Source organism: Ambystoma mexicanum, chromosome 3p (assembly GCF_040938575.1).
Source record: "Ambystoma mexicanum isolate Mex_15411 chromosome 3p, UKY_AmexF1_1, whole genome shotgun sequence".
In the NCBI taxonomy this organism is placed as follows: domain Eukaryota; kingdom Metazoa; phylum Chordata; class Amphibia; order Caudata; family Ambystomatidae; genus Ambystoma; species Ambystoma mexicanum.
Window position 1 is genome coordinate 63,453,866 of NC_090925.1, and position 24,181 is coordinate 63,478,046.

Genomic DNA, 24,181 nt, shown 5'->3' on the forward strand with positions numbered 1-24,181 from the left:
ACAACCATTACCACCAACATGAGCTTGCCCCAAGATCAGCAAGCTCCGGCTCCCCCTACTCCCATAGGGGGCACAGCAACCACGGCATGGCGCATGCCCCCTCTTATCCATGATGCCGCAAGCGGACAAAGGCCCAAGGTGGGTTGAGTGGTTGGAGGATTTCAACACCTTCATAGACGCCGCAGGAGAAGAAAAGTCACGCAGCATGTTTCTAAACCTTGCAGGAAACATCAAAGTCCTGTTGAAAACCATTGCAACAGCGGAACCAGCTGATTTCCCAGCACTAATTGCAGCACTGAATAGAAGGCTAGTAAATGAGCCCAATATTGACTATGAAAGGTACATTTTTTATCAGTGCATGCAAAGGATCGACAAAACCATTGATCAGTTCATCACCAGTCTATGAATAAAAGGAGCGAACTGCCAGCTCCATGCCTTCTCACTCGATGAGGCCATACGATTGAGAGTAATTGAAGGATGCGTATCCCAGACCCTAAAGAAACAACTTCTTAAAAAACCCATCACCATTGAAGATGTCAGCCAGAGGGCAAGAATTCTAGAAAGGGTCGAAAAGCAAGTGACACAGATAACAGGCACCACCTCCACAAAACAAGACAAGAACAAATCAATAGCGGCAAGGCAGTCCAATGCTGCCAGAACAACGGAGAGATGCCCGAATCTCAACTACCCGATGACGCCAAGAACTCAACGCCATTGCTACCGCTGTGGTATGGCTTTCCCTCATGCAGGGACTTGCCCCACACTGTCCCAGAGATGTGGCAACTGTGGGAGAGAGGGGCATTTTCAATCGGTTTGCAGGGAGGGCAGACCATTTCCGACACAAAGACCACCTGTTGCCCCCCAATTCAAAATACCCAAAAGGAACCCACAAACACAAGGCTACCAAACGCGACCATATCAGCAAAGTCAGAGAAGGTACGTCAGAGTAGTTGAAGACGTCTACCCATCTGAGGAAACCCAGGGAACTGAAGGATACGGGCAGATATCCCTCATAAAAGATGAATATGATGGGCCCCCAGCGCCTCTCTCACACTACGAGGTGGACCAACAATACCTCGAATATGAAAGTGATCAATACGACCACTATCCAAATGATGAATATGTCAACCTTATCATGGACGAAGGACAAGCACGTGAAGCACCCAAGATACCAATGGATATAGGAGGAAAACAATTCTGTTTCCTGGTTGACTTAGGGGCCACCCAGTAAACCAGTCCTGACGCCGTCCGATTCAAAAATATATCAATGGGGCACTGCTACCCCCCTGCAAACAGTTGGCTTGTTTGTTTGTCGCCTCATCCACGGCAACCACTCCACCACGACAAACATCCACGTAATTCGCAGTCCGACCAAAGGAAGATCCCTTCTCAGTTATAGGACTGCCTCCTGCCTAGGACTCATAGACATACACGTCGAAGAAGGCAACAAAATCCACTCGACAGAACCAACGCATGAGGCAGGAGAGAGAGTGTCCAACGTCCGATCTGGACCCACGGATACAGACATGATGTCAAAAGACACCATCATGAAATTGATTCCCCACATCTGCAGGGAAACAAAAAGGACCCCCAGTAAAACTGCACATTGATCCCACGGTGTCATGATGCCTACCCCGGAGCACCGGGCCAGGCCCAGCACCCCCCGGGAGCAGGCATCACGCCCCCGGGTAAAAGCCCAGCGGCCCTTTATAGGGGCTCTTAGGGGAAGTGTTTGGTGCACTTACCTGAAGCAGACCATGCTGCACACTCACCTGATGCAGACCACGCTGCATGAAGAACCAAGCCAAATGAGGCTTAGGAGGGACTATTTTTCTGAAGGAACTATTTTGTTACTTGGGTGGGGCTGTGGAAGAATACTCACCTGGAACTTCTTCCAAAGCTATTTAAGCCACGCCCGGACAGCCACACGTGCTTCGCGTTGTTCTGCATCACAGCAGCTGAACGCTCACTGTGTCTGCTCCTGCACCTGGACTCCGCCTCGAACCTGGAACACCTGTAAGGGAATAAGAGAAGAGAAAGGTGAAAACCAAGAACTTATTCAACCTTCTTACCTGCATCCGGAATCTTCACGCCAGCATTCCTGAAGGAAGACTTCCATTTGAAAGCACCGCGTTGCTCGCTGCAGCGCCGCGCTTCACTCACCTGTTCCCGAGACGCCGCCCGGCTCCATCGCAGCTCTCAGCACCGGTCGCCACATCTCTGCACCTAGGGGAGAGAAGAAGAGACAAAAGGTGAGCAAGGGAACACAAGAGGGAAGCTGAATTTTCAGCCATATTACTTACCGGCTTTTCTTGGTGAACCATTCCACATCTCGGGTCGGCGCCGCATCTTTGGCAGGTACCGCACCCAGGCCCCTATGGGGAAAGGACAAAAGACATTACTGGGGAATTATAAAGACATTTAGAGGGGTCGCCCTCATCACTAACTCACCTGACTTTACCACCGGCAATTTAACCCCTCAACGCATCGCCTTTTTTCTGCACCTGAAATAAAGGACAGAAAAAACCAACATAAAAGGAGGCTCACACTTGAACTTTTGCATCTTCATACTTACGGCGTATCGCTCAGAAAAGTCAAGTGGATGTGCCAGCGCCTTTCTGAAAACCAGTGAAGTAACTGGACGAATGCGTGCCCCTGCACCAGACGCAGGATGGAGAATTCATCCCTCCAAACCATAAGGTGAGCTTAAACCGGGGGTTTTGGAGGAAGTCAGAGAAGAACGAAGGGGGCGAAGGGGGGAGCTAGCACACTATTCAGCAGACAGTTAATCCCCTTTCTCATCTTCAGAAGGATATTCCTACGGGCCAGACAAGCAAGATTTGGGGGTCCTGTTCAATCGGTGGTCCGAATTCTGCACATCACACTTGAAGAGGCCACAGCAACCCAGACCAGACCAGCGCCTCCGTGGGAGCCAGGTGAGCATTACAGAACGCGAAGCCATCCTACAAATTCCCACCCAGGCGCTATGGACACTTCCGAGACTGACCAGTTGGCCCAACTACTGGGGGAATTACGGGCCGAAGTACACGCAGCTCGTCAAGAGACTAATGCTCTCAGGAGGGAAGTGATTGTAACAAAGGAAAGAGCTGATGACCTGACTAGACAGCTTTTGCAAGGTCAAGCTGGACAAACTCCTTTACCCGGTTCCGGAGGGAACCCCGCTCCTGTGCTTTCCAGTAACCCGGTGCAGATTAATCTACCTGGAAACATGCTGCTGGCCCCACCCGAACGCTTTGCTGGGGACCCCAAACGATTCGCCGTATTCATGAATCAGTGTCGTTTGCATTTCCTGTGCAGACCTGGGGCCTTCCCTAATGACCAGACCAAGGTAGCCTTTGTATTGTCATATCTCAGCGGCACTGCTGCCGATTGGTCAGTTCCACTGGTAACTCAAGATGACCCGATTCTTTGTGATTTTCAAGGATTTCAAGCAAGCATGGAAAGGTTATTTGCTCGTCACTCCCAGGGGCAGGCTTTAGATGACAAACTTCTATCTCTGCGACAGGGCAATCAAGACCTCCTTTCCTACATTGCAACCTTTAATAGACTAATTGTGGAAACTGGGTGGCCAGAGGATAAAAGAATCACTTTATTTTATCGAGGTCTACGCGGAGAACTTAAAGATGTCCTGGCCCAAGTTGTAAATCCGCCCCAAGAATGCTCACAATATATAGACTTAGTGGTCCAATTGGATCACAGACTGCAAAACAGAAAAGCAGATCGGTCCAAGTTTGAGACCCGGGTGTTAGTCAAGACCCACGCTAACCTCAAGGGGGCTGAAGTCTCTGAGCCAATGCAAATCGGAGGAGTTAAAGGACCTTTAATGCAAAAGGAACGTGAAAGAAGACGGCAGATGCACTTATGTCTTTATTGTGGATCCTCTGGACACTTTCTACGAGATTGCCAGGCAAGGCCGCCCAGGAAGGTGGTAGGAGCCGCTGATAAAATCCATGAAACCTCTGTATCGGGAAACAACCCCGCCCAACAAGCGTAGGGGTCCGCTTGCCGAACTTGAAAACAAACTCTCAGACCTCGCATTTCACTGTGCCAATGGTCCTTGTAGATCCGGAACAGCCTTGCATGCAATAAAGGCATACATCGATAGTGGGGCTATAGGAAACTATGTGGATCGTGAATTGGTCTCCAGGATTAACCTTCCCCTGCGTCCTAAAACCAGCAAAGATGTCATCACCACAGTTGATGGAACCGAAATTGCCTCGGGACCGGTAACACATTCCACAGCTGAGATGACAATTGTAGGTCCGGACGGCCATCGGGAGGCAGTTGTGTTTGATGTAATCAAGGCTCCACAGTTTCAGGTTATTCTCGGAATCCCTTGGTTAGAGACACATAATCCTCGAATTGATTGGCGAGCAAAGAGAATAACCTTTCCGGAGTGTGCACGAACCTGCTACCCAGAAAATCTGAAGATCAGTCTAGCATCAGCAACCTCTGTCTCCATGCAACTACCTCTGGAATACCAAGACTTTCAGGACGTCTTCCAAAAGGAACAGGCCAACACGTTACCTCCTCACAGATCGTACGATTGCCAAATCGATCTGGTGCCCGGTGCACAACCCCCTTGTAGCAGGATTTATGCCCTTGCTGAGCCGGAGAATCTGCATTTGAGACAATATTTAGATCAATACCTAGCCAATGGTTTCATTCGCCCGTCAAAGTCTCCGGCATCCTCGGCTTTGTTCTTCGTGCCAAAAAAAGAAGGCGACCTTAGAACTTGTATCGATTACCGCGCATTGAACCAGATAACTGTTAAAAATCGTTACCCTCTGCCTTTGATCCCTGAACTCCTTGACCAGGTGAAGGACGCTTGCATATACACCAAGTTAGGTCTCCGGGGGGCTTATCATCTGGTACGAGTAAAAGAAGGCGACGAATGAAAAACGGCCTTCCGTACAAAATATGGACTATTCGAATACCAGGTGATGCCTTTCGGGTTGTGCAACGCGCCTGCTGCCTTCCAATTCTTCATGAACGATGTCCTTCGGGAACTCATCGATGTCTGTGTTGTCGTCTATGTCGATGACATTCTGGTGTACTCCTCTTCGGAATCTGATCACAGGAAACATGTCAGGGCCGTCCTTGAGAAATTGCACTAGCACAAACTGTTTGCAAAGCTGGAAAAATGCGTTTTCCATACCGCCGAGGTTGAGTTTCTTGGATTCATCCTGACACCTAAAGGGGTCCGAATGGACTAATGGAAAGTGGATGCCATCCTCAAATGGCCATCACCTAGTTCGGTGAAAGGTTTCCAAAGCATGCTTGGTTTTGCCAATTTTTATCGCAGGTTTATCCCGGAATTTTCACGGGTGGTGCAACCCATCACTGCACTCTTGCGGAAGAATAAACGTCTTGAATGGACCGAGGAAGCTGAACAGGCCTTTCAGGAATTAAAAGCTAAATTTACGTCCGCACCTATTTTGAAACACCCGCGTCCTGATCTCCCATATATAGTCGAAACCGACGCATCCAGCTTAGCCATGGGAGCTGTCCTGTCTCAGAGAGACCCCGAAACCAACCAACTGCACCCCGTAGCATTTTGGTCCAGAAAGTTCTCACCGCCGGAGATAAATTATGCAATCACCAATAAGGAATTATTAGCCATTAAGTCCGCCTTTAAGGCTTGGCGGCATTATCTTCTTGGCGCCAGGCATACCATCAACGTGATCACTGATCACCGAAATTTACAATATTTAAAAACTGCCAAGGCTCAGTCTTCACGACAGCTCCGATGGGCTTTATTCTTTGCTGAGTTCGATTTTGTAATCACCTACCGTCCCGGCTGTAAGAATGGCAAAGCGGACGCGCTATCTCGAATTGGAATGGGAGAAATGGACACAAACTCTGAACCTGTGCCGATAATTCCCGAACAAAGAATCTTGAGGATAACCACTTTACAAACCCTTGAAGACATTCAAGCACGGGTAAAACTATTCCTGGACTCTTCAGCCTTGCAGGATTGGATCAAAAGGGGGTCTGCCTTTTCAATCAACGATGGCTTCCCTTACTTCCAAGGACGTTTATTTTTGCCCGAAAAGGAATTGCAAGAACTGGTTATTTCCCGTCATCACGATACTCTGATGGAAGGACATCCTAGCATTGCCAAAACAGAGGAAAAAATTAAACGACAATTCTGGTGGCCGTCCTGGCGAAAGGATATTAAATCTTTCGTGATGTCCTGTGGAGTTTGCGCCGAAAACAAAGGTCAAAAAACAAAACACGCCGGTCTCCTTCAACCCTTAGACATTCCACCAGCACCTTGGCACACCTTGTCACTAGATTTTATCACGGACCTGCCCTCTTGTAATGGATACAATACTATTCTGGTTGTGGTGGATTTATTTTCCAAGATGACCCATTTTATTCCGTTGAAAGGATTACCTTCAGCTTTTGTTCTTGCCAAGGAATTCCTCGAAAATATCATCCGTCTGCATGGATTCCCGTCCATACTAATCTCCGATCGGGGAAGCCAGTTTATTTCTCATTTTTGGAAAAAGTTTTGTCAACTGGCACAAATCGACGTAAGACTCTCAACCAGCCACCACCCACAGACCGATGGTCAGATGGAGAGAACGAACCAGACCCTTGAACAATATCTTGCACCAATCGGAGGGTAATTGGAAGGATATTTTATGGGTGGCTGAATATGCATACAATAACTCGATACACTCTGGAACTGGTCAGAGCCCCTTTCATACCCTATATGGACATCACCCTCGTACTTCAGACTTGGACTCACCTTTAAGCCTCGAAATGCCCGCAGCGGACCATTTGCATTCTACGATTACTCAAGCCTTCAAGGAGGCTACTGCACACTTACAATATGCGAAAGGGAAATACAAAAAGAATGCGGATCTGCATCGAAAGGAGGCACCACCATACCAAATAGGGGCTCAAGTATGGTTGGCTACCAAACACTTATCGCTCAAGGGACCTCAGACTTTTAATCCAAGGTATTTAGGCCCTTACTCGATCAAAGCTATAATTAACCCAGTGGCAGTCAAGCTAGATCTACCAGCTAACATGCGGATTCACCCCGTTTTTCATGTGTCACTTTTGAAACCAGTGCAACCAGGAACCAGATTAATAAAGCCACCAGAACCAATCCAGATAGATGGGGAGCCTGAATTCGAGGTGAAGAACATTTTGGACTCTAAGATCTCAAAATCAAAACTTTTCTATCTAATTGATTGGAAGGGGTACGGTCCTCAGGAAAGATCTTGGGAACCCAGCGACCACGTACATGCACCTCGGCTAGTAAAAAGGTTCCATTGGAATTTCCCGAACAAACCGAAACCTCCTGGGGAAATGACCTTGGGAGGGGCCTTTGGGGGGAGTGCTGTCATGATGCCTACCCCCGGAGCACCAGGCCAGGCCCAGCACCCCCGGGAGCAGGCATCACGCCCCCGGGTAAAAGCCCAGCGGCCCTTTATAGGGGCTCTTTGGACTCTGTCATGGCGCCGTTGGTGCCAGGCTCATGTTGGACATCAGTCCTGGCGCCATAGGCACCAGGCTCATAAGGGGAAGTGTTTGGTGCTCTTACCTGAAGCAGACCATGCTGCACACTCACCTGATGCAGACCATGCTGCATGAAGAACCAAGCCAAATGAGGCTTAGGAGGGACTATTTTTCTGATGGAACTATTTTGTTACTTAGGTGGGGCTGTGGAAGAATACTCACCTGGAACTTCTTCCAAAGCTATTTAAGCCACGCCCGGACAGCCACACGTGCTTCACGTTGTTCTGCATCCCAGCAGCTGAACGCTCACCGTGTCTGCTCCTGCACCTGGACTCCAGCCACGCCCGCCTCGAACCTGGAACACCTTTAAGGGAATAAGAGAAGAGAAAGGTGAAAACCAACAACGTATTCAACCTTCACGCCAGCATTCCTGAATCTTCACGCCAGCATTCCTGAAGGAAGACTTCCATTTGAAAGCACCGCGTTGCTCGCTGCAGCGCCGCGCTTCACTCACCTGTTCCCGAGATGCCGCAAGGCTCCATCGCGGCTCTCAGCACCGGTCGCCACATCTCTGCACCTAGGGGAGAGAAGAAGAGACAAAAGGTGAGCAAGGGAACACAAGAGGAAAGCCGAATTGTCAGCCATATTACTTACCAGCTTTTCTTGGTGAACCATTCCACATCTCGGGTCGGCGCCGCATCTTTGGCAGGTACCGCAGCCCGGCCCCTATGGGGAAAGGACAAAAGACATTACTGGGGAATTATAAAGACATTTAGAGGGGTCGCCCTCATCACTAACTCACCTGACTTTACCACCGGCAATTTAACCCCTCAACGCATCGCCTTTGTTCTGCACCTGAAATAAAGGACAGAAAAAAACAACATAAAAGGAGGCTCACACTTGAACTTTTGCATCTTCATACATGCGGCGTATCGCTCAGAAAAATCAAGTGGATGTGCCAGCGCCTTTCTGAAAACCAGTGAAGTAACTGGACGAACGCGCGCCCCTGCACCAGACGCAGGATGGAGAGTTCATCCCTCCAAACCATAAGGTGAGCTTAAACCGGGGGTTTTGGAGGAAGTCAGAGAAGAACAAAGGGGGGAAAGGGGGAAGCTAGCACACTATTCAGCAGACAGTTAATCCCATTTCTCATCTGCAGAAGGATATTCCTACGGGCCAGACAAGCAAGATTTGGGGGTCCTGTTCAATCAGTGGTCCGAATTCTGCGCATCACGCTTGAAGAGGCCACAGCAACCCAGACCAGACCAGCGCCTCCGTGGGAACCAGGTGAGCATTAGAACACGGTCCGACCCGACCCGCAACACCCAAGGAGAGTTGGTTTCCATCTCCAAGCTGCAGTGTCGGCTGAACTCGGACAACTTCTGGAAGATGGAATAATCGAATCAGTGACAGGCCCGACCCGTGGGTCTCCCTATTGGTAATTGTGCCAAAAGACGGAGGACGACTCAGACTCTGTGTGGACATGCGCATTGCCAACAACGCGATTCAGCGAGAACGACACCCAGGTCCCAGAATCGAGGACAAGTTTGTCCAAATAAACAAGTCCACCTTTTCTCTAAATTAGACCTGAATCAAGGCTACCACCAGTTGGTGCTCCATCCAGACTCCAGAGGCATTACCACCTTCGCCACGCACGATGGATTATTCCGTTACAAGCGCCTACATTTCGGCATATCATCAGCTGCAGAAATTTTTCATGAAGCCATCAGACAGATCATTCAGCCGATTAGTGGGGCACTGAACTACAGTGACGACATTCTTGTGTATGGAAGGTCGAAGGAAGAAGATGATGTCGCCCTCCGTGCCACATGCAAAGCCATCCTGGACGCTGGCCTCACCTTAAATGTTGACAAATGCCGGCTCAGTAAAACCAAATTGAAATCTTTTGGCCATAGATTTTCTGCGGACGGAATGACTCCAGACCACAACAAGGTTGCAACGATCTTCAACCTACAAGAACCAAGGCAGATAGCAGACGTACGATCATTCCTAGGTATGGCAGGGTACTGCGCAAGATATATACCGCATTATGCCACAATCAAGGAATCACTCACAAAACTCCTCCAGAAGGACAGGCTTTTTACCTGGACAGCAGAATTCCAAGATGCGTTCGACACCATCAAGCAATCCCTAGCGGAAGCCAGAAAACTGGCCTATTTTGATCCAGACTGGCACACTGAAATAGTGGTTGACGCAAGCCCAGTAGGTCTGGGAGCCATTCTCGCCCAAACCAACAGAGTTGACACCCACCCGAGACATGTAGTGGCCTACGCCAGCAGAGCTTTAGCGCCCCCCGAGTCCGCATACACTCAAGCGGAAAAAGAGAGCCTAGCGGCAGTCTGAGCGTGTGAACATTTTCACAACTTTAAAATGTATCCTAATTATGGACCATCAAGCCCTACGTTCACTGTTTGGAAACCCACAAATGAAAATGCCCCCTAGAATTGAACGATGGGGCATTCGCCTACAAGAATACGACTACCAAATCATATATCGTCTGGAGGGTGAACACAACCCAGCCAACTACCTATCTAGTCACCCAACAGGAAGACCTACACCAAGACAAGGTGACATAGAATACATAAGCTACGTCACCACAAACAAACTGCCTCCAGCAATATCGCTAGAAACCGTTGCATTGGCGTTAGCAGCTGATTTTCCCATAGCCCTGGCAATCAACCTCACTGAGCACAACAAGTGGAAGGACTAACTACAGGAGGTCACTGGCAGAACATCCAGATGCAAATCGAGATGAACTAGAAAGGCTGGCAAAAGTTAACACGGAACTAGTCATCAAAGATAAAGCCATACTTCTTAGAGGGTGCAGAATAGTAATCCCAGCAGCCCTGCGGTCGGACATAATAAAGACAGCACACGAGGGACACCGAGGAGCGGACAACACCAAACGACAACTTCGCTGCCACATATGTTTCCCATTCCTTGACGCTCTAGTAGACCGATGGGTACCAAATTGCATGGCATGTCAATGCACGGCCAGAGCTGAAGCCCCGATACCCCTAACGCCAACTCAGATACCAGAACACCCATGGGAAAGAGTAGCAGTGGACTTTTATGGACCCCTAGAATCAGGGGAATACCTACTCTTATTCATTGATGAACACTCACAATTCCCAATCGTAAAGAAATCGTCATCTACAGCCTTCACCCAAATCGCAGCTGTCTTCGACAAAGTCTTGAGTGAATGGGGCATACCTGAAGTCATCAAGTCAGACAACGGCCCGCCATTCTGCGGCCATGACGTTGCAACCTTCGCCAAGCACTTGGGTTTCAAACACCAGAAAATAACACCCAGATGGCCACAAGCCAACGGGATGGCTGAGAGATTCATGTCATCGATCAAAAAGACATTACAAAGAGCCAGACTAGAAAATGTTGACCCTCACCAGGCTCTATGCAGGATGCTTCGAGATTATCGAAACACACCACATGAAGCCACGAACAGGACCCCGGCCAAACTTATGGTAAAATACCAAGTTCGCACACGAATCATATGACACCCTACCAAAAAACCAGAAATAGATCCAGAAATCCTAGAGAGGGATGCAGGATGGAAAGAACAAGCCTGCATCCAGATAGATGAAAGTAGAGGAGCACGCCCAAAAGATATTCAAGTAGGAGATGAAGTATTGGAACAACAGGCAATGGTCAAGAAGACTGATTCAAGGTTTGCCCCACAGCCATTACAAGTCACGGCAATAAAAGGAACCATGGTGACGGCTGAAAATGAATAACGAGAGATAACCCGGAACTGCTCGCAGTTCAAACTCACAGCCACACAGGGAAATGAGAGACTAGAACCCCCAGATCCGGAACCCATGTCACTGGATCCGCGAGATTCACTATGGACGCCTCCAAGCTTTTCACCTCGTCCGGGAACGAAGAGAACAGAGAGACCAGTAGAGGATCCAGAAGAAGTTACCAGCAGCCGCCCCAACGAGCCGTGAAGAAGCCAGCTCGTACAAACACATGTGTACAAGCGCGATAGAAATAAAATATCAATCAATCAATCAAGCTCACTTAGTTGAAGAATGTTGAGAACGCTGTAAGGACATTTGGTCGGGGGTGGTGTTACACGGATCATGTCTCTTTAAGAGACTGGGATTATGTCACGTGGGAAAGGCACGTGACGTATTACATAAGGGGGAGGGAACCTTGAGGGACTTGTTTCCAGAATACGAATAAAAAAAGACGTGTTCAACATCTCGGTGTGTCTGTCCTTCATATAAGGGGCCCCCTCGTGGTCCAACAGGGTCCTTTTTCAGAACGATGTTAGATGATTCATAAGGGCAAGTAGTTATAGCTCAACTTAATTATTGTGCTCTTAATGTCATCTAGGGTGAATAAATATTCCCAAGTATGGAAGGAACTAAAGCTCAACTCAGCAACTAGCTATTCCAGTTTTTCAATAGCTAGGACAATTATTCTTCCTACAGATGGTCCCTGATTGTGTTACGCTTGTCCATATAATTTTTCTGACCCAGCTAATTAAGAAGTGACCAAAACTCTCTAATATCATTTTTACGCATCACTCAGCAGCTTTGCTGCTGCTGATGGCACTGTACACTAACGCAAGGGTTTTTGGAAACCTGGGACTGTCAGGATGCCAGGCCCAAAGAATTCAGGTAGGACACAGAGCTGATAACAAACATGTCTTATTTATTCGGTCTTTACTCATGGACTACCCCAGAAACATATTTCCTCTGCCGCGATTACCGGACAGTAAAAGAGGACAGCGTCCATGGAACACTGGGACACTATATACCCCCTCATAAATCAATACATACTTGAATTACTGCATCACTTCCATTCATTTCATGTGTCAGCGTATGATCCTCTTAGATGGACTTTGGTCTCTGGATGGTTCAGCTACTTCACTGTCACTACTGCCTGCAGTGTCGACATCAGCATCCATGTATTCATAGCAGCTGTTGGGTGAACTAGAGCCTTCTGGAAAGACGATATTAGTCATTGTCTATCTAATCTTCCAAAAGAAAGATTGGTTTCAGGTGATTGAATGTGATGGAATGGAGGAAGATCCTTCGGATACTGCTTTTGGTGCCCAAGGACGGTGTCACCTACTTGGAGGTCAGGCAATTTAGCTTTCCTCCTCACGTCAGCATAATTTGTACATTTTAATTTGTTTATTTCGTCCATTTCTCTGGCCTGTCGTGTCACAAAATCCTCTTGGTCTGACATTTTCAGATCTTCTGATTAAAAATGAGTTCAGAGGAACAGATCCATGTGGTGCTATGCCGGGTGTTCTGATAGTCCCTTAGGAGAGCACAAATGGCTTGCATAAATGATCCATTGGTGATAGTGCATACTTGTAAAGTGCACTGATGTCGGCCATGAAAGGTTCAACGGTGCCATTGGCGTGCAGCCAGGGCAGGGTGATCTTTCTATGCTGAAGGTGCTCTGCAAACATGGCAAAGTCCTGTTTGCTGTAAAGGGGACCAGGGTCAAATTTTACAATGATGGAAACGTGTGCGCACTTGTGGATGATATCAGGTGCACTTCTGAATATCGGGACATCTCGTCGACTGCCACTATGACGTGTTTGCCATTTGCCAAGAGCCCAAACAAATCAGCAGCCACCTCATCCTACGCATTCAATGGCATAATTTTCAGGGGTTGTGGAAAGGTGCATGACACCATGTACTTACAAATGATGCAGTCTTCCAATGCCACTTGTATTTTGACGTCCATTTTTGGAAACCATACTTTGGTTCTCATCTGTCGTTTCGTGAACACGATGTCCCTATGCCTCACATGTGCCAGGTCAATTATCTGTTCCTGTAGGGAGAGCAGAATCACAATTCTTTTCTCCTTTCGCAGTATGCCTTGCAATGAATTGGACCACTTATCTTTCACAAGAGCAAACATCTCCATCATCTTCTGCTGCTCTTCAGACAACTCTGATTCACAATCTACCTTATCACACCATCTGCCCATGAGTACCTTCTCTTTTACTAGTGATATAAATGCATTCTTGCATGTCTCTTGCACTTTTTACTGTATCGTCAGAGCAGCGAGAAGTGCACTGTTGACAAGGTAATTGAATTATTGATCGACATCTGAGGTTTGTGCCTCTGCCGGGTGTGGACACCTGGAGAGGAAATCGGCTAAGTAGTTCTCCTTGTTATGTTACGTTATGTTAAAGTTTTCACACCCAAGGGTGTAGTGCAACCAACACCAAAAAGGCAACCTGCCGCTAAAGCTGAAACCAAGGATCATGAAAGGAAGTGAGAGGGGACTAAAATAATAAGGTTTTTAGCGCCTTTCTAAATTGCAGATGCGCAGAGACCATACACAAGGGTGCAGGGAGCGCATTCCAAAGAATAGCAGCTCTGAACAAAAAAGTGCATACTCCAGTTCTGGCACGATTAACCATGGGGGCAGCCAAGAGAAAGCGGCCCCCAGATCGAAGTGCACAGACAGGAACACACAGCTGAAATATTTGCTACTGGAACTAGAGGTCCGATACCATAGAAAGCCCTATGCACCATACACAGCGATTTAAAATGAACACGTTTGGCAACCAGCAGCAAAGGAAGAGATCTCAAAACTGGGGAAATATGCCCCTAAAAAGGGGTGCCAGTGGCAAGGCCAGCAGCCGCGTTTTGGAGAACCTGCAGGCACTGCATCAAATAGTCCGGATGTGCCAGATAGAGAGAGTTGCAGTAGTCAATCTTGCTGAGGACTAACGCAGAGACCACAGGAGCTCGGAGAAGGGTAGGAATAAATTGAAAATCACCCTATTGACCGTGCCAACCTGAGGGGCCATAGACAGAGAGGTGGAGAGTTTAATACCCAAGTTCTTCACCATTGAGGCAGCAGCGGGGAAGGGACCGAAAGAAGAGCTCCAAAAGGCAGGGGACCAAGAAGAAGAGGCAGAAGAAGAACTCACAACCAAAACTTCAGTGATGTCCCCATTTAGTTTAATCCACTTTTCGGCGATCCAGCAACCCACGGCCATTAAACAATCTCGCAACTGAGTGCCATGGGCTGGATACAAAAGATCCAGCCTAACCAAGATCTGTGTCTCATCAGTGTACAAGTAGCATCTAAAGCTCTGGGCGCGGATTAGAGCGATCAGAGGCTGAATGTAAATGTTGAAAAGAGTGGGGGACAGGGCAGAGCCCTGCGGGACACCACATAACAAAGCTGAGGCTGCAGAAAGAAAAGGTTGATGCTGGTTTATGGATGATGTCAAAACAATATTCTTGCAGGCGTAGGCCCCATCGAGCCATACGAGGGGACCTCATCACATTAGGTTTGCCATTGATGGTGGTGAGGGATTGATGATCCGTCATTCTTGTGAACAGATGATACTGCTCGCAGGCTACACCAAAGCCAAAATTCCTTTTCTGGGTGGGATTAGGCACATTTAGGGTTGGAAAGGCTTCTACTGACATAAGAAACAATACACTTCTGTGAGTTAGAACCACGTTTCTATTATACAAGAATGGCCCTTAACCACACAGGACTTGCGTCGACTGTCACCTACGTCTCCAGTTTGGGCCACAGTATACCTTGCACGCGGCTGATGATATGTGAGATTGTATCTCTTGAAATGCAGCCTCACACTCCTGAGACCAGTGGAACTCCTGATCCTTTCCTGTAAGGAGCCTCAGCGATGTGCTAACGAATGCAAAGTCCTTAATATATCTCATGCAATAGCTGGAAATGCCAGGAATGATCTCACTGCAGAGATGGAGGCTGGTGTGGGAATGTCAACCAGTGCGTGTACCTTTCCTGGATCCAGTTATAGTTCATCGCTGGAAAAGATGTGGCTGAAAACCTTTAAAGTTGACTGGCTGATATATCTATGACCCTTCATAGCATGTCATTGTGAACCTCTTGTGTGGCCCCAAATATTAAAATGTCATCACTATAGTTCAAACACTGAGGTTTGTGCTTGGTGATCGGGTGAATTTCATGTTGAAAGATTTCTGCGGCTGAAGACACGCCGAAACGTAAATGCTTTTATCGAAATCGTCCTGTGTGGGTTGTGAAAGTGGTGATTTACTGACTGTTGGCGTGTTGCTGATGATAACCTTTGTTAAGGTCCAGCTTTGAGAATACGTTGGCTATATGCAATATGTGCATCATGTCAGACATTCTGGGAGAGAGATATCTTTCCCTTTCTATTGACTAATTCGGCATCCCCATATCTACGCAGAGACGTATTTTATCGCTGTTTTCTCTCTTGGGCACAGGCATAATTGGCAAAACTCACAGAGTCGGACCTTTCACATGCTCAATGATGTCCTGTGCAAGTAGGGATTCCAGCTCGTCCTCCACCTTGGACGGAATATTTCGTTGAATGCCTCTGTAATGCTGGACTATCGTCTTGATTTGCTTGTTTTTTTAGTTTTCCCAGCCCTTGAAATAATGGCAGGAATAATTGCACTACCATGTCCTTTGGGCTTGAGGTGTAGGCAGGCATTATTTGATACATTATGTGTGCCAGGCACCTTTCATGGCAGACTTGAAGCTTAGTATGCTCCCGCCAGGTATGTCACCTTTTACCACGTATATCTGTAGCTTCTAACTTTTGTCCTTGTAGGAACATGACAACTCGAACATGCCTTTGTAGGGAAGTGGGGTGCTTGAGCAAAAATCATATATGTCGAGGACTGTTGCATTCAGTTTGGTAGGACATTTTAAACTGGCATAGGTCTCCTCACTTATGACATTTACAGTAACCCCATATAAATGGGGAATTCTTGTGTGCTGCCATTGACCTGTAGGAGTAGCTGAATTTTACTGCCATTTTGTTACCTGTGGCATGTACGTACCATCTTTTTCTCTCACCACTGGATGAGGAGTCTGAATCTGTCTGACATCTGGGTGACGTCTGAATGTAGTGCATCTTGTGTCGCATTGACCTTTGTGTTTGATCATTTGGCATGGGTGTATGACGACGTTCATAGCGCCGTCCAGTGGAGCTTCTGGGGCTTCTGGGCGATGTGCGATAATGTTCTGGAGAACATTTCCTGCTTAGATGCAGTGAAGACCTCTGGTGCTTAAACCTCTGCCCAATCTATGCCCCAGAGAGCTTCTTCTCTCTGATTTGTGTGAGCCATATTTTGAAGCTTGGACAGAAAATGGTTTTCGTATCGGCATCCATCACATCAGTGGCCCATGGCAGGACATGTCCTTTCATGAGGAAATTCGCAGCCACACCTATTACATTTCATCATTTGTTGTGTGCCTTGTCAGTGGACTGTATTTGGCAGATTGGGGACGAATGGCATGAGAAATGGTGGATCTTTCCCATGAACTCACCTTGCCTGTCAATGGCCATGCCAGTACTTGCCAACATTACAATGCCCTTGAGTTATCTCCTCTTCTGCAGTAGTTCCTTTCTGCAGATTCACAGCCAGTAATCACTTGAGAGCTGAAAGCTTCCTCAGTGGAATAATTGTCAAAGTCAGAGTATTTCACCCTTTCTCTCAACCTCATGATGAAAAGATCCGAAGTTTCTGTTAGGGAGAATTCTCTGTTTAGGCTGAATTTCCTAACCTAGTGAGTACCCCAGCAGCTTTGCTGGATTTCTGGAGTTTGTTTTTTTCTCCTGCCAAGAGTGAGACTCTTTTTCTCCCACTCTTGGACATGATTTATGGAGTTCCTTTGACTATTAATGTTGTTTTATGGGCTATGGGTCCTTTACTCCATAGGGTCTCATGTTTTTTTACTATGTGTGTTACACAGCAACCTCCGTGCAGTGACACAGGGGTGTCATAGTGACACCCCACCATAGACTCCATACCCTGGGACTGGCTACTGTCTCCCAGGGCATGTAAAGTCACAAATGGCTTTACTAGTCCCAAATTATGAACAGAAACCAGTACAAACCATCATATTGTGGACAAACTGGTCGGGGCAATTCGATTGCCCTGGGGTCTGTTAGTCGAGGGGGCACGTCTCCGTCCCCCCTGATCGAGTTTTGGCTGGTGGCAGTGGATACTACTTTTTATATTCGACTGCGAATATATCTCTATGGGATTTTCCCATTGTTCGAGGCTACCAACTTTAATTATTTAATTCTCATAGCCTCGAACATACCGCTGGTTTATTTATTTAATATTAATTCGACGATTGGTATTTTTTGCCAGGACTCAATTCTAAAATGGCGTTTGTGTTCTTTTCTGTGACTCCAACCCAAGTCGAACCCTTTGTTCCACTTTTTGGCGGGCTTCTCCACAGAAGCCTCCAAAAGTGGTGCCACTCTGTCTGGGAATCACAGGGGGTTTAGGCACCCTGGACTGAGTTACCTTGGTATCTCAAGTCGCACTCTTGTGTGATTGGCCCAAGTGGTGAGCCGGCCGGCTCACCACTTAGCATGTTTGATTGACAGCTAGGCTGAGTGAATGGGGGTGTGCTGCATAAAAGCAGGGCTTTTGGGACTGGAACTTCAGAAGTCGCCACAGGACCTGAGAATCCAATGAGGGAGAAGGTGAGCTGACCTGCTAAGATGACACCACCGGTGGAGCCCTGCGGAACCGACTCACCACTTCCCGACAACAGAGAAGATCTCCCGGCTGGAGAGTCTTTTCCCATGACTGGTGGGCACAACCAGTTTACCTTCTTTCCCTCGCATCCCAGGACATCTTGTGGTCGAACTGCCCGTGCCAAGCACCCAGGCAACCGGATAGCCACTTACCACTGTACCGCGAATAAAAGGACCACTCCTTTGTAACTGAGAACTCTGCGGCAGGTTTCTTCCCTGGCAGTGCAACAGACATATGTTTCCTCCCCGACGAGATCCTCTCTTCCCCCGGAGGAAGCACCGACTTGCATCCGTTGCCAGGAACAACTGCCCCCGCTGGAGTATTCTCACCACTTTAAGGTACTGTGTCCGCCAGGCCTCCCTTTCTAAAAATTGCTACAAGGTAATTATAATCCCTTAACCTTCTGGACTGGGCTGGCCGCTTTGACCATCTAACAGGTCCCTTTCTTTTGGTCCAACTCTTTCTGAACCTTTTCGAGACTTTTGTGCACTTTTCAACCGTGTGACCTTGGACACATTTCGTTCTGATCCTCTTAAAGTGGATCCGGCTTTCTGAACTCTAACTTCACGGTTGGACCCGCCTTCCTCTCTTGCTGTGTTCTTTTGGAAGTGTTGGGATCTGTTTCAATTTATGCTCTGCCTTTCTCTCCCTTTTAAACTGAATTATTAGAGTGCCATCTGCGTTAAGCGCTCACCGCTGTCTGAAAATAAGTGGGGCTGTACTTAAGACTTGTCTAATATTCTTTTAAGGGAGTGTATATCATTTAGTGACCATGTTTTTGAACTGCTTAAACTTAGTGCCTGTGTGTTTCATTAGATGTGGTTTTAAATAAATAATTATATCTCTTTTACACCAAGCTCTGGTCAGTGTATGCTTGTTCTACTGTCTTCTTGAGACCTATTATGAATACTCTGTATACTGCCTAACTCTTCTTGAGGAAAGTCTGACTGCTCAGCCACAGCTACAAAGTGAATCTGTGTGGTACAGACTGCTACCAAGTGGGTATACTGCCAAACACCTGTAGTCTTAAATCTTTTTCAGTGGTCCCAGAGGGAACTGCACAGGTTTCTGCCTAACAGTTTCACCTTCACCCTGAGTAGTGGTGTGAAAAACATGCCTTTCATAGTCAATATTTCTATGAATAGCGAAATAGGCGTTGAGAGAGTCAGTCACATCAATGTAGGTGGCTGTGGTTTGGTCTGGCATCTCATAAACCATGTGATGCACAGCGGGCCCCAATGTGTGCATTAATATGCCCCTTAGGTGTCTTTTGATATTGATATTTTATTTCTATCGCGCTCCTACACAAGTGTTTCAGAGCGCGACAAGGCAAGGGAGGAGAACGGGGGAGAAAAAAACAGCGATCTTACTAGGCCCAGTGACATTGAGAACGCGCAAGGGCATGGGAGAGGGGGAGGGGAAAAGTGCATGGAAGGGGGAGAGGTGGAAAGTGTGAAGCAGAGGAGAAACAGATAAATAACAATAAATAAATAATAAAGGCAACAAACAGTGGTAATGCAGCCAGCAATTTGCAAGTGCTAGGTTTAAGGCAGCAGACAGGGTAGGTCCGATAGGTGTAGGAAGATAAAGGGGGGCTGTATGGGTACAGATACAGACCCCAGTGCAAGGGGTGGCCCGGAGGCAGTGCGGGAGGGTGACAGGATGAGCAGGTACATGGGCCCAAAAGACAGAAGGTGGCCAGGTGCACGGTGCCAAGAGAGAACAGATCAGCAGGGGAGAGGGGGAGCTAAGGCAGAAGAAAAGAGGAAGGTCTTGAGGTGCTTCCAGAACCGGAGATGGTTCTCCTCAAGTTTTAGAGTGGCAGGGAGGCTGTTCCAGAGGGAGGCCCCAGCCGAAGACAGAGATCTACCCCAGCTTGTTTCTTAGAAAAACGACTGACCCTGAGTGAGTTGGAGGTAGAGGAGCGAAGGGGAGGTATTTGTGGGGGGATAGCTGAAGATATTTTGGACCCAGGCCCCAGAAAGCCTTGTGGACAATGCAGAGGGTTTTCAATTTAATCCTTGCATACACTGGGAGCCAGTGAAGAGATTTCAGAGCTGGAGAACTACGATCTCAGGGCTTGAGGCCAAGGACAAGTCTCACAGTCCTGTTCTGGATTAGTTGCAGAGGGCAGAGAGTAGAGGCAGGTAGATTTAGAAAGAGGCTGTTACAATAGTCCAAGCTAGAGAGAACCAGAGCTTGAGATACCATGAGCTTCTGGGGGAAGTAGAGGAAAGGCTGAGTACCTCTGAGGAGGTGCAGTCAGAAATTTGACTTTTTAGAGACCTCAGAGATGTGGGCAGAGAAGGAAAGGGTGGAGTCAAAGATGACCCCGAGGTTCTTGGCATCGCAGGTGGGGGTAGGAGGAGGCCGGCCAGAGAGTGAGGTGAAAGGATGGTGAAGGTGTGCCGATGAGGAGGATCTCCGTCTTGCTGGCATTCAGACAAAGACCATTGGCAGCACACCAATCTTGAATGGCAATTAGGCAATCAGAGATGAGAGAGGGAGAGGAGGTGGCAGAGGGCAGCCTGAAAATGAGTTGTATCATCAGCGTAGCACTGGAAATTTGAGCAGAAAATGGCAATGCAGTGGGCGAGAGTTGCCAGGTATTGGTTGAAAAGCCAGAGCGAGAGGTTAGACCCCTGGGGAACACCACAGGTAGAGAGGAAGATAGATGAAAGGAAGGACCCAAGTTGGACCTGGGAGGGTCGATCTGAGAGGAAAGAGGTCAGCCAGGCCAGAGCCTGATCAGTGATACCCAGGTTTTCACGGAGACGGTTGAGCAGGATGGTATGGTTGACCATGTCAAAGGCAGAAGAGAGATCGAGGAGGATGAGGACAGAGGGAATGTTAGAGTCAAGGTTGGTGAGCAGATATTCACAGATGTTTAGGAGAGCAGTTTCCGTGCTTCTGGCAGCTCTGAAGCCAGACTGGTGGTCATGGAGACAGCCAACAGAATTGGAATGAAGGTTAAGCTGAGAGATGGCCAACTTTTCCAGGAGTTTGCCAAGAAAGGGAGTAATGGAAATTGGGCGATAGTTAGCTGGACAAGAAGGATCAGCTGTGGGTTTCTTGAGAAGAGGATGCACAAAGGAGTGCTTCAGAGGGGAGGGGAAGGATCCAGAGGCAAAGGAGTGGTTTCAAAAATCAGCAAGGGCCAGAGCGAGGGTGTCAATGTGGCCCTTGATGGTTTTAGCAGAACAGGGATGAACCTATTTTGAAGAGGCTTTCATAGATCTGACTTGTCTAGCAACCTCATCAGGGGTGAAAAGAGGAAAGGACGAGAAGGATGGTGGGAGGGTGGCTAAAGGAGGATCAGCAAGCACAGATGGAGAGGGAAGAGGAGGAGTGTGGGTGGAGAGGGTGGACAGGATGTCCTGGGTTTTTTAAATGAAGTGAGAGGCAAGGGCATTGCAAAGATCCTGGGAGGCAACAGGATGGGTAGACACTGCAGCAGGGTTGGCCAGCCCCTTGCAGATTTCAAAGAGTTCGGCCGAGTTGTTAGATGCCGCAGAGACACAAGCTTGAATGTGGACTCTCTTCTTGGTGAGGACAGAGAGTTGGTATTGCCTTTGTAGCAGGCGACGGGCCAGTTTGTCAGAGGATGAACAGGAAGTCCTCCATTTCCTCTCAGCTGCCCTTCACTTAGGTTTAAGTGTAGCTAAGTCAGAGTCATACCAGGAATTGCACTTGGCTTTGGACAAACGGATCCTCATGACAGGAGCAAGAACATCAAGCGTATCAGAAATTGAAGAGTAGAGCAGAGACAGGGCTGTATCAGGATGAGAGACAGCCAAAGGTGGAGGGGGGGGGGGAAAGTGGCGGCAAAAGCCTCAACTGACACACTCTTCATGGGCCGGGTGTCCGAGAAGGTATGTGGCAGTGTTGGGGTAGGCTTGGCTTAGGGGGAAGAGAGGGAGAGATGAGATGAGAGGAGGGAGTGATCGCTCCAGGAGTGAGGAGTGGTGAGAGGGATGGAGAGGGGGAGGTCAGAGGTGATCAAGACATCAAGTATGTGCCCTGCAGAGTGAGTCGGGCCAGAGGGGAGGATGAACAGGGAGAGGGAGTCGCAGAGGTCACAGAAGAGTACAGAGTAGCAAGGAGAGTCTAAATGTATATTTAGGTCACTGAGGAGGAGGAGGAGTTGAGTGGTAGAGGCCAGGAGGGAGGAGGAAAGGTCTGCCCACTCAGAGAGAAATGAGGTGATTTGACCAGGAGGCCGGTAGATGCTAACCACAGTAAGAGAATGGGTAGGCGAGAGAGGAAGCCTACAGACAAGGCATTCAAAAGAGAAGTAGGTCTGAGCGGGAATGATAGAGGCAGGAATCCACTCAGGAAAGATCAGGGCTACCCCCCCACCGGACCGGGAGGATCTGGGTGCTGAGAGGATCTTGTAGCCATCAGGGAGGAGAGTGTCAAAGCTCGTAACAGAGCTGGCCCTGAACCATGTCTCAGTAAGACCAAGGACATGAAGGTCTAGTTCTTCAAGGAGGTGGCAGATGTCAGAGGAGTGTTTGACGGCAGAGCGAGAGTTGAGAGTGGCAATATGAAGAAAGTTGCCAGCCTTAAAGACCTTCCAGGGAGGGGTACAGATCAGAGGTATGCCCTGCGGAAAGAGCCCTAGGAGGGGCAGAGGAGGAGGAGGAGAGAGAGGGCAAGGTAGCCAAGTGGGGAGATGAGAGGAAATTGATGAGGCGAGGGGAGCGCCTATCAAAGAGGAGGAGATTGGCCTGAGGGCCTTGGACCATGACAGGCCATTTAGGTAGACATTAATGATGTCTTGGCTCCTATACCCCCAATGCGCCAATGTGCAGATAGAAATCCATGAGCCACCAAGTCCATCTTGGTCCTAAACTGCTTGTGTCTGTGATATCAAATGGTAGCACCCCAGCAGCTGTAGGTTCTCCAGCTGAGGCTCTTGGTGGATGGCCATGATGGGCGAATATGCGGAGGAAGTGGCGGCGTGGACATTGTATGCTCCTCTGACGACATGGTATGAATGTGGTCTCACCTGCCTTTGGAGTATTTGCTTGCTTCCTAGGCAGCCTATGACGTGCTCAGGAAGACCATTTGAATGCAGCATTTGTGATGGCCTATCAACAGCTGAAGGAAATTGGCTTTTTAAGCTAGCTCTCACCTTTGAACTGTTCTTTTGTGCACGCCTGCTCTCACAGCACTGCACGAGGCTCCACAGTACACCTGGAGCAGGTGTGTGTGTGCATGTGACACGTTGTGCCACTCTCATATGAGTGGGGCTGCCGTATGCCGTTGCTCTCGTGGAGCAGTGGCCCACCGCTCATGGCATGAGTAACTCTGATTATGGGCGGTGTCTGATATGCACCGGACCCCCAAAGTTGCGTGGGGGAAGGGGTCAGGTGGGTGTGTTTGTTCACATATGCTTTGTCACCAATGTACTGTTTCCTAACCCCGGGGTTCTTGAAAACTTGCGGTTGTCAAGATGCCCCTCCCAAAGAATTCAGGCGGACACAGAGTTGGACATAACACATCTACTTTATTCAATCTTCACTCGTGGACTACCTCAGAAACATTTAGTATGTGTTTCCTGTGCCGGCATTACAATACAGCAATAGACAACGCCGTCCATGCAATACTGGAACACTACACTGACTCCGGGAGACATTAAGCCAGTTAAGCCAGTTCTTACACCTTTGCTTACATTTCCTGGCGCTCTCTTGCTTATCCTTTTCATTTGTACCTTGGGACAGTAGCACAAACCTGAGTTGTTCTAAAATTCACATTTCCATTGAAGAAAAACATCTGCAGAATATTGTAATGATGAATAGCTTTTGCAAGACAGTGAAATTCCTGGTTTCATTATCCACTTTGGGGTCAGTTTCTTAGCCCAGGCGGAAAAATACTTGTGTCAGCCCTGCCACTGAAATTAAAGCTGGCAACCAGACATATTTCTGTCAGAGGCCTAGGCCTCAGTCATCAAATTTATATTTATTTTATTTTAAAGTGTAAAGCGCAGACCTAGCTTGAGTGCCGCAGAGCGCTGTACAGAGTGTGGGTAGATGGCATTTGGGCTGGCATCTTTTAACAGTAGCGCAGTACAGTGAGGACTGTGTGGGGGTATGTGCGTCCATCAGAATTCGTACTTGGTA